This window comes from Scyliorhinus torazame, unplaced genomic scaffold, assembly GCF_047496885.1.
Source record: "Scyliorhinus torazame isolate Kashiwa2021f unplaced genomic scaffold, sScyTor2.1 scaffold_482, whole genome shotgun sequence".
In the NCBI taxonomy this organism is placed as follows: Eukaryota; Metazoa; Chordata; class Chondrichthyes; order Carcharhiniformes; family Scyliorhinidae; genus Scyliorhinus; species Scyliorhinus torazame.
The window spans coordinates 144,693-156,603 of record NW_027308209.1 but is presented as its reverse complement, the minus strand read 5'-3'; positions in this window follow the sequence as shown (position 1 = coordinate 156,603).

The following is an 11,911-nucleotide window of genomic DNA, read 5'->3' as shown; positions in this document are numbered from 1 at the left end:
ATGACACTATGACTCTAATTTAAATACCCTCCTGTCTTGTCTTGAAACTGGTGATTCATGCTTGTTTATTAGTTCCCTCAGCAGTCTTCCAGTAGCTTGCCTGATTTGCTATATCTCCTATGTGTGCCTAGACACTGAAGCTGTGATGGGTTGCGGGGTGGGGGGGAGGCGGGGGGTTCTGTGTGAGGGGGGGGGGTGCCAAAGCCAAGCCCAACCATGCTCTTACTGTATGTTGATAAATGTGTATTTTTCTACTGGAGTAATGGTTAATAAGGATCAGGGGCCTGGCATGGATCAAATGTCACACCCAGCTGAAGTGAAATGTGACGTATTTTACAGTACATGAAAATGAGAGAAGTCACTGTGATCTTCTGAAAAATCACATTGCTTCTCAATTGAATTGTTAAATAGAATCTTTGTTGTTCACTGGAATAAGTGATTGCACTGACAAAACCAACTATTTTACTCAAGAACATTTTCTTTTTATATGAAGTTTGTGAGGCACTTTCCACTTCTTTTTGCTTGAACTCTCCTCTCCATCCTTTTCTGAACAAAGCAGATAAATGACTTGCACATAAAGCTCCACCAATAAGGCATTGACACCACCTGGTGGGGTTAGGCATAATTGACCTGTGCAAAGGGAATCCTTCTTCAGTTTTCCTTTCTTTCTTTCCTGTGTTGAATGTCTCACCTCCATTTGGTGTAATGGCTACAATTAGGAAGTTATCCTCTGATCGATTCTGCATCTCATAAGGCAGGCAGTGGTGTAGTGGTATTGCCACTGGACTGGCAACCAGAAACTCAGGATAATGCTTGGGACACTGGGTTTGAATCCCACCACTGCAGATGGTGAAATTTGAAGTCAATAAAAATCTGAAATAAAAGTCTTAACAATTAACCATAACCATTGTCGATTGTCATAAAAACCCATCTGGTTCACTAATGCCCTTTAGGGAAAAGAAATCTGCCATCCTTACCTGGTCTGGCCTATATGTGACTCTTCACTGTCTCGCAAGGGCAATTAGGATTTTTCCCATGAACGAATAAAAAAAAAAATCATCGTTGGTGATGCAAGGGTTATCGTGTTACCTACTTTTGTTTCGGAGAGCAATATTAAGGAAATCTTTCTAATTTAAATATCGTTTTACCTATAATCAATGTGGTTAAGCAGCAATAAATTATCCCCTTTTATTAGCCTTTTATTAGTAAAGTTAGAAAATGCATTTTTGTTCACCCATTTCATGAAAAGTTGGAGTCAGACAAGAGACTAGAAGCTATTATTCTTGGATTTCATGAAGTAAGCGAGGAAGTTGTCTTTGGCCCTGCGTTAAAGGTGGGTCTGAAATACCTTTTATTAAGTTCAGATGTTTGCTCCAATATAATTAATTTGTTCAAAGGATACTTATTGACATATTACATGGGAAAATGACTCCTTTAAAGCTCTGTGCATATTATTGCCAGTGCTGGAGTAATATTACAGAAACCACCCACACTAGGTTTTACTAAGAAAACGGCCACCGAGAATGAAAGAGCATGACATCACCAATGAACCCCGATCTCCCCACTTTATCCCCAGGCTAGATTATTCAGACATCTGAAAAATATGTAGCATTTTATGAAAGAATGCCCAATGAAGTTTTTAAGTAATCCCATTTACTTTAATTGGAAGTCTCGAGCATAAATCAAATCGAATCATTTTACAACTATTCATAGTCACTTGGATGGTGTCAGATCGGAGAATTATTGAATGATACAGCACAGAAAGAGACCATTCAGCCACTGACCCCTTGACGGCTCTTCAAAGAGCTGCTTGATTAGTATCATTCCCCCGGCCCTGAAAATGTTCTGGTGTTTATCTGATGTCCTTCTGAAAGTTATCATGCTTTCCAGATCATAACATGTTGCTGCATCACAAAATTCTTCTAATTTTGGGTTCCTTTGCCATTCACATTAAATGGATGTGCCCTAGTAGAGCACTTGTTCTGCAGAGCACACAATTATGGCATGGCAAATACGGATTGTATCCAAAAGCATTGGCACTGGTGATGAAGCACAGCTCAGGCCTTTTACCCACCACAATCAAAACCACCTTTGTTTTTAGAAACAATGTTTCACTCTAGCATAATTTACTTTGATACCAACAATAATGTACAAAAAAAGCTCTGAGGTATTCAGAGTTGCAGATTATAAGAAGAATTTCCTTTCTAATACAGCAGCTAGACAAATTCCAGTGTTGGGTTTCTGCAGAGTAAGACATGAAAAGGTCTTGAGTAGAATACTCCACACGACCGTCTTTCATACAAAAACCAAGTATTAATATCTTTATTGTCACAAGAAGGCTTACATTAACACTGCAATGAAGATACTGTGAAAAGCCCCTAGTTGCCACATTCCTGGCCTGTTTGGGTACACAGAGGGAGAATTCAGAATGTCCAAATTACCGAACAGCACGTCTTTCGGGACTTGTGGGAGGAAACCAGAGCTCCCGGAGGAAACCCACGCAGACAAGGGGTGAACGAGCAGACTCCGCACAGAACCTGAGACCCTGGCGCTGTGAAGCCATAGTACTAACCACTATGCTACCATGCTGTATGATGAAGTATGGTGAAGGGGCTGTTACAAAAGAACGTTTTATATCAACTATTGATAAAAATGTATTTTATTTTGTTAAGAGGATGGCCGATGATAAACCCGATGGGGGGTGAGGGGAGTCCGACCCCGAGGTGGGGGACCTCCGCTGTGGCCTGGCCCGCGATCGGGGCCTACCAATCGACGGCCGGCCTGTCGGGCTGGGGGCCTCTTTTGTTCCGCGCCGGCCCCTGTAGCCCTACACTATGTTGCGTCGGGGCCGGTGCGGAGAAGGGAGCCACTGCGCATGCGTGCATTGGCGCCGGCCCCACTGCGCATGCGCCTTCCACAACATCTTATATATTTTTAAAAACTATTTAAAAACTCCCGCCATATTTACTGCACTAGGCAGTTATATCTCTTTGGGGTTTGCTTCTGCGATAAAACAAACAACTGGCTTCTCAAGGCAGGCTCACTTCCCAGACACAACTTGCTTGGGGTTAACAGTTATATGTGGCTGAGGTCTGAAGCAGCTACACTTGCATAGGTTTAATTATCTGAGCTAACCTCTTCAGAAGACAAATTAAATACATTAATTTTGTGAGTGCAAATGCAAAGTTGACACCTTGGGCCGGGTTGTATGCTTCCTCTTTCCCCGTGGCTTGTTTTGTGGCAGCAGAGGAGGCCTGCCATTGGCCAGCAGCAGAATATTCTGGCCTTGCCATTGTCAACAGGGTTTCCCATTGTATTGACCCCCAGCCGCCGAGAAACACAAGCCGGGGGTTCACCGTTGGCTGGACCAGAAGATTCCGCTGGCGGAAACGGCCAGATTATTCCAGCCCTTGTCCTTTGAACCTCTAACTCTTAATTCAAAACCCTTTATATTCTGTTCCCCATTCTTACCAACTTATCTTGGATAAATATGTTTGCAGTGTTGCTAAACTCATCAACAGATCAAAAGCACTAGTTCCATTAGCAGAAGCCATCTGTCCCCGCCTTAAGCAGCTTACAATTTTTCAATGCTTTCTTAAAAATATACAACCAGCTGAGAAGATTCCAATGCATTGCATTCCCCTAATATTTTTATGCCATCCCTATTTTCCTGACACAAAAGATCTAGGGCGGGATTCTCCAATAATGGGGCTATGTCCCCACTCCAGCGTCAAAATGCGGGCATTTTTCCTACCTGAAGGGGGCCAGCAGACCCCAGGAGTACTCCCCGCAGCTCTGGCTGCGGATACGTGACCCTGCACCTCCGGTCGGGAGTCTGTGCATGCGCAAGGTGGCCGCCCCGTGCAACATGGCGGACTCACACCGCTGACTGGCCTCGAAAATATATGTCCCCCCGAGATTGCGCGGGCCCAGCGGATTGGTGGTCCCTGATCGCTAGCCTGGCCATCCGTGAGGGCCCCCCCCCCTCAAGTGAAGAATCCCCCTGAGTCCGCAGCTGGCGCTGGCCTTTCCCGAGAGGCAAAACGTGGTTAGAACCACGCTGTCAGGAACTCGGCCAATTTTTGTTGGAGAATCGCCGCGGGGGCCTCTGTCAATGGTCTCTGTCGATTCTCCGCCCCCAGGCCAATTGCAATTTCGGCACGGAGGCTCGGAGAATCCCGCCCCTAATCTCGATGGCCTGACATGACATTACAACAAAAATAACCAATCTTGATTTAATGCTATATAACTATTAAATCTTTGAATCGAGAACTTATTGTACTTTATTTTCTGATAATTAGAAATGACTGAACTGACATTGTTCAGATATTCAACTTAAGAAATCAAAGGACACTGCATCTTTCATCTCACTTTCCACATTGCTGCAAAACTCTTTGTTATACAATGTAATTCGTCAAGAGATATACAACATGTGATATTTTAACTCTGTTCTAAAAACAGCATACATTTGTTTACCATTTATTCAGCTTCACTTGGGGGGAACTGAAAATAAATGCGGCTTTTCTGCAAATTATTTGCACCATGCTTTAGATTACTTAGGCAGCACTCATATTTTGTTGCCGACATTCAGAAACATTACGGATGCAAATTGGGATTGGTAGCGCTGTTATTTGGTCACTACGGGTGCTGATCAGGGACCAAAATGCCACCCGATGTGACACTTCAGCTCTGAATCGTACCAGACTTATCAGGGCAAACAAGATGTTTTTTACCCATGTCTGAAGCAGCTGTTAGTGCATTTGCATATGAAAATAAAGGACCTGTTACAACTTAACTTTGTCCACAGCCAGCACCACTGCTCATTGCCTATGGCGAAAACTAATCCTGACCACCATGTAATTTTTTAAAAATTGCTGATGGTTACCACTGCACCTGTTCACAAGATCTCCAAACTCAATCCTACCTCTGACTTCCAGGTCCATCCTATCTCCTCCACCCCGGCGCAACCTCCTAGACGCTGTACTAGCCCATACCACCCCCCCTACAGAACTTTTCCTACTAATATTTCCAACAGTACTCTCAAGGTCCAAGTTCCTTCCACCCAATCGGTGACGGCAATTTCAATCCGCACCCCAGCAGTATCCCTGAGACCTGCGACCTTACCCAACTTCCCAATAGTATTCTTAAGGCCTACATTCTTCCTTACTAATACCGAACTGAACTCTGATCATACTTTTAAGGCCCATTTGTTCCTTGTCCTGACCTCTGTGATCCAACCAATCACTTACCTGGAAATTGAAGCATTAACCTGTGCAGCCTCCTACTATTATTCCATCTTTCATTTTATTTATTCATGGGATGTGGGCATCGCTTGCTAGGCCAACATTTATTGCTCCTAATTGCCCTTGAGAAGATGGTGGTGGCCAGCCTCCTCAAACTCCTGTAATCCATGTTCTGTAGGTTCATCCGCAGTGTTAATAGGGAGGGAGTTCCAGCATTATGACCAGTGACAGTGAAGGAATGGTGAGATATTTTTAATTGAGGATGGTGAGTGGATTGGATGGGAACCTCCAGCTAGATTCTCTTGTCCTTCTAGATGGTAGTAGTTGTGGGTTTGGAAGGTGCTGCCTAAGGAACCCTGGTGAATTCCTGGAGTACATCTTGTAGGTGGTAAACACTCCTGTCACTGTGCATCAATGGTTTGGGGAGTGAATGTTTGTAGGCAGGGTGCCTCCCATGTGGGTTGCTTTGTCCTGGACAGTGTCATGCTTCTTGTGTGTGGTTGAAGCTGCATTCATCCAAGCAATTGGAGAGTGTTCCATCAGACCTCTGAATTGTGCCTTGTAGATGGTTATCAGGCTTTCGGGAGTCAGGAGGTGAGTTTCTCACCATAGGATTCCTATCCTCTGACCTGCTCTTCTGGCCATAGTATTTATATGGCTAGTCCAGTTCAGTTGTGAGTCAATGGCAACCCTCAGGAAGTTGATTGTGGGGGATTCAGTAATGGTAATGTTATTGAATGTCAAGAAGCAATGATTAGGTTCTCTCTTGCTGGAGATGGTCATTGCTTGGCACTTGTGTGCTGCGAATGTTACTAGCCACTTGTCAGCCCAAGTTTTGATGTTGTCCAGATCTTGCAGTATTTGTCCGTGGACTGCTTCAGTGTCTGAGGAGTCACTAATGCTGCCGAATATTGTGCAGTCATCAGTGAACATCCCCACTTCTGGGGCGGAATTTTCCGCAATCGTCGTGATGTCCGCCGACCAGCGCCAAAAACGGCACGAATCAGTCCGGCATTGCGCCGCCCTAAAGGTGCAGAATCCTCCACATCTTGAGCGGCCGAGCCCTAACCTTGAGGGGCTAGGCCCGCGCCGGACTGATTTCCGCCCCGCCAGCTGGCAGGAAAGGCCTTTGGTGCCCCACCAGCTGGCGTGAAACTGACTTTGCCAGGCGGCACATGCGCGGGAGTGCCAGCGGCCGCTCACGGCATCCCCGCGCAGTGGAGGGGGTCTCTTCCGCCTCCGCCATGGTGGAGACCATGGCAAAGGCGGAAGGAAAAGAGTGCCCCCACGGCACAGACCCGCCGGCGGATCGGTGGGCCCCGATCGCGGGCCAGGCCACCGTGGGGGCACCCCCCGGGGCCAGATCGCCCCGCGCCCCCCCCAGGACCCTGGAGCCCGCCCGCGCCGCCTTGTCCCGCCGGTAAGAGAGGTGGTTTAATCCATGCCGGCGGGACAGGCATTCCAGCAGCGGGACTTTGGCCCATCCAGGCCGGAGAATCGCCGGGGGGGGGGGCCCGCCAACCGGCGCGGCGCGATTCCCGCCCCCGCCGAATATCCGGTGCCGGAGAATTCGACAACCGGCGGGGGCGGGATTCATGCCAGCCCCCGGTCTTATGGTGGAAGGATGGTCATTGATGAAGCTGCTAAGGAAGATTGGGCGTAGGGCACTACCCTAAGGAATGCCTGCTTTAATGTCTGAGATGATTGACCCCCAACAACCAGAGCCATCTACATGATGAAGTTTGAAGCAGCTTGGGTTTCCTCATTTGATACTGTGTGGGTAAGACGGCCACAAATCCAGGTGCCCGAATTTCTGGCCCCACACTTCCTTATGACCATAGAAAGAAGCATGCTATCCTCAGGCAATTTGTAATCGTTATATGTGAAAAAGAGTCACAAAACAGATTTATACATGTTTCCCACCTTCAACAGTGGCTGGTTTCAGACTAGTAAACGAAATAAAAAAGTAACAAAGCACAGCTCTTGCTTTATGCAACTTAACTCCTCCCCACCAGCCAACCCTGCACTCAATTTGGAAGGAAACTCTCTCCCCTAAAAATTTAAGTTTCTTTGAAGCCAGAAGTGAAATAAAAGTCAAAACGTAGTTATCTTAAGAACCAGGGGCTGGATTCTGTGATCCAGAGGCTAAGTGTTGACGCCGTCGGAAACGCCGTTGCGTTTCTCGACGGCATCAACACGGCCTCAGGATCAGCAATTCTGGCCCCTACAGGGGGCCAGCACGGCACTGGAGCGGTTCACGCAGCTCCAGCTGCTGATCCTGGCGTCAACTGGGGCCGGTGTGGAAGAAAGGAGGCCCCCAGCCGGTGAGGTCGGCCCGCTGATCGGTGGGCCCCGATCGCGCGCCAGGCCACAACGGAGGCCCCCCCGGGGTCGGACCCCTCTCCCCCCCACAGGCTGCCCCCCGACCCTTCCACGGCGAGTTCCTGCCAGCTGAGAGCAGGTGTGGACGGCGCCAGTGGGACTCGGGTTTCTCACGACATCCCGGGCCGAGAATTGGCGGGGGGGGGGGGCTGCGTAGAGTAGCCCCTGACTGGCGCCGCGCCAACCACACAGGCGCCAATGGTGGCGATTCTCCACTCTGCAGCGAATCCCGTGCCGGCTTCGGGGCGGCTTAGCGCAGGATTCGCGCCGGTCACGGGGATTCTCCAGCCCGGCCCCGGGATGAGAGGATCCCGCCCCAGATACTCAGGTACACATATGTGTGCCAATGTGTCTGGTAACATTTTCATGAAGAGAGATTTGAGATACTTGTGCACAAATTTTTGAAGGTGGCAGTGCGATTAACAAAGTGTTTAATATACATTTGGGATCCTGGGCTTTATAAATAATAATTGTTTATTGTCACAAGTAGGCTTCAATGAAGTTACTGTGAAAAGCCACTAGTCGCCAAATTCCAGTGCCTGTTCGGGGAGGTGGGTACGGGAATTGAACTCGCGTTGCTGGCCTTGTTCTGCATTACAAGCCAGCTGTTTAGCCCACTGTGCTAAGCCAGCCCCTGGTTAGAGACATAAAGTTTAAAAAAAACAAGGAAATGACCTAAACCCTAGTTCAACCTGAGTTGGTGTGTCGTGCCTATTCAGGGCACTACATTTTAGAAAAGACATGTCGACTTTGGAGAGCCTACAGGAGAGAGTTACCAAGATGATTTGAAGGGTGAGGGATTACAGTTAGACGGATAGACTGGAGAAGTTGGAGATGTTCTTCTTAGAGTGCAAAAGCTAAGAGGAAATTTAATAGAGGTGCTTAAAATCATGAAAGGGTTTGGAGAGAATAAATGAAGAGAGGCTGTTTTCAATGGCTGAGGGCTGGTAACTGGAGGGAATGGGTTTGAGGATGCAGAAGAACCATAGGCAGCGTACGGAAAAGTTCGGTTAGTATTTGCAATGCAATGCCTGATATTATGATGAATACAGATTTAATCGTAATTTTCAGGAGGAAATTGGACAGATATCATGAAGAGGGAAAAATTGCAGGGATGTGACAAACAGTTTGGGAATAGGAGTAACTGGATTTCTCTTGAAAAAAACCCCAACACAGACTGAGTGGGCCAAATGGCCTCCTTCTGTACTGTATTATCCTCTGATTCTATGGATAGTATCATAATTATAAAGGGAAGGCAGGTTGGGGTGCGTGGGAATTGTTAAATCGTCTAAAAATCTGTCAAGCCTGGATCCTGACATCATTCTGCCCAGTTCTGAGTTTGACATGTGTGGGTTTTCAAGCTTGCTGTAGTAACTGTAATATGCAGATAGGGAATTAACTGCTGATGCTATTCTGACTTCTGGGGCGAAATTCTCCCGAAACGGCGCGATGTCCGCCGACTGGCGCCCAAAACGGCGCCAATCAGACGGGCATCGCGCCGCCCCAAAGGTGCGGAATGCTCCGCATCTTTGGGGGCCGAGCCCCAACATTGAGGGGCTAGGCCGGCGCTGGAGGAATTTCCGCCCCGCCAGCTGGCGGAAATGGCCTTTGTTGCCCCGCCAGCTGGCGCGGAAATGATATCGCCGGGCGGCGCATGCGCGGGAGCGTCAGCGGCCGCTGACAGTTTCCCACGCATGCGCAGTGGAGGGAGTCTCTTCCGCCTCCGCCATGGTGGAGACCGTGGCGGAGGTGGAAGGGAAAGAGTGCCCCCACGGCACAGGCCCGCCCGCGGATCGGTGGGCCCCGATCGCGGGCCAGGCCACTGTGGGGGCACCCCCCGGGGCCAGATCGCCCCGCGCCACCCCCAGGACCCCGGAGCCCGCCCACGCCGCCTTGTCCCGCCGTTCAAAAGGTGGTTTAATCCACGCCGGCGGGACAGGCAATTTATCGGCGGGACTTCGGCCCATCCGGGCCGGAGAATCCAGCGGGGGGGCCCGCCAACCGGCGCGGCCCGATTCCTGCCCCAGCCGAGTCTCCGGTGCCAGAGACTTCGGCATCCGGCGGGGGCGGGATTCACGCCAGCCCCCGGCGATTCTCCGACCCGGCGGGGGGTCGGAGAATGACGCCCCTGATTTTAAAAGCCAGCACACTGGTCTCTAGAGCGGTGTAAAATTTGCCAGAGACAACCAGGTGACAACACAGCGCAGGATGCTTGTTCAGTGAAACTGACAGGTTGGGAAGCCTTCAGAAAAGTGAATGAGGCTGCCATGGCAGGTTGCTACTGACCTTTGAAACCTCTGGAGAAGGACCTCCTTCCCAGTAGACCAGGAGGAAACACATTCCCAATGTCCATCATCAAAGTGCCTGTCACTGGAGGGCCCACCATCAGCTTGGGCCTCTGCTTCTCCCTGGAGTTCAGCTCTTTGTTCTGACAGGCGAGGAATCAGTGAGTTATGGGTCTGAGGGCAATGGATTGTGTGAAACGGAGGGAAGGACATTTGTGGAGTTTGACTGTGAGGCATGGGTGTGAGATAGCACAAAAAGGACAAGTGTTTTTTCATTCATTCAAGGGATGTGCACTTCACTGAGGAGGCCCTTAAGAAGGTAGTGGTGAGCTGTTTTCTTGAAGCGCTGCAGTCCATGTAGTGTCAGTGCACCCACAGCATTGTTAGGAAGGGGAGTTCCAGAATTTTGACTCAGCAACAGCGAAAGAATGGCGAGAGATAGGGATGGCTGCTTAGATGGGAATTTGAGGTGGTGTCTGGAATGAGAGGAGGAATGAATGATGCTTCATGTGTGTCGGTCTGAGCGGTTTTTTAAGAGGGGAATTCTAGGAAAGTCAGAGTGGGCATCTTGATACTTGAAATGGCTATGTCACTCATCTTCCCTGCACCTTTGACATCCTTGAACTTCTTGATACACTGGCTCCAGGCTGGAGGGAACACACGCCTGTGCTCAGTTCCTTGGCCACTTCCATGCATGCCAGCTTGGTTGGAATTGGCTGGCCTCTTTCCCCCCAGTCCTTCGGAACGAACACTTCAATGCAGACCTTCAAATCTTGCTGCCAGGTAAGAGTGAGAGACGAGGGCTCTCTCTGGTCTCCTCTCCATTTCAATGATCTTTGAAACCTGAGGAAACAATATACAGTTCAGCCAGTAGAGGGGTAAGGTGTAATGGGAGTCATACATTCTGATTGTTCGGAGGCAGCACAGAGGCCACCCACAGTTATTCAGCACTTTGTCCCAGCTGCACAAACAACCAAAAAACAGTCCTCTAGCTCTCCCCCCCCCCCCTCCACACTCCCAAAGTCCCATCCATAGCACCCTTATCAACCCACCCACCTTATGGCCCCTCATAACCGTCATGTCAGCATATGCTCCTCCACCAACCCCCAGGATCCTTTACAGCCCCATGCCAATCTATGCTTCTCCACCCTATGGCACTTTATATCCCTCTATCTATGCTAACTTAGTATCAACTCATCCCAACATTTGCCACCCCCCACCGAGCACCCTTTACCCCTATGCCTCCTATCCCAACTCACCCAGTACCCACCTTGGGCAGACCTCAGGACCTGTGCTGAGGGGAAATAAAATAAAGTTTTAAGTTCCAGTTGATGAATTTGCTGTATAAAGAATACACTTTCACTGATTAAAAACCCATTCACCACATTTAAATTCCATCAACCACCCTTACAACAACAAACATTTGTATTCATAGACACACGTCAAATATTTTCGAAGCACATAGAGCTGCCCATCAAATTGTGAATTGGCAGGCACCCACTGTGATAACTATAGCTAGTGAAATCAGTCATGCAGCACTAATCCTATAATGACAACCCTTATGCCTATGTCAACTAGCAGAGTGAAATAGCAAGCACTGATTTTTAAAATCACTGCATACAGTTTCTCCCAACTTAATTGTTTAAAAGGCCTGTAATTTAAATGCCATGCCAGTTCCTTTGACAGCTTCAGTCACTGATCCCTTGAAACTTCCCTTGATAGTTTTTCTGAGCTTGACAGTTCCAATGCGTTTATCCAATTTTTATGCACAAGTGTCGACATTAATCTTACTTCTTCCAAAGGACACCTCTCCCTTCCCAAAGTTGTCGTTGGACTATCCAAAATATCTCTGACTTCTCCAAAGCGGTACCCTACATCTCCAAAGATTAGACTTCATCCTTGAAGCTCTAAATTGCACAAGACATGTTTTGGATATTTCACTAGCGAAAATGAGCTCCAAATAAAGAAAGCTGCATTTTAACATGTGACGTTATCCCCATG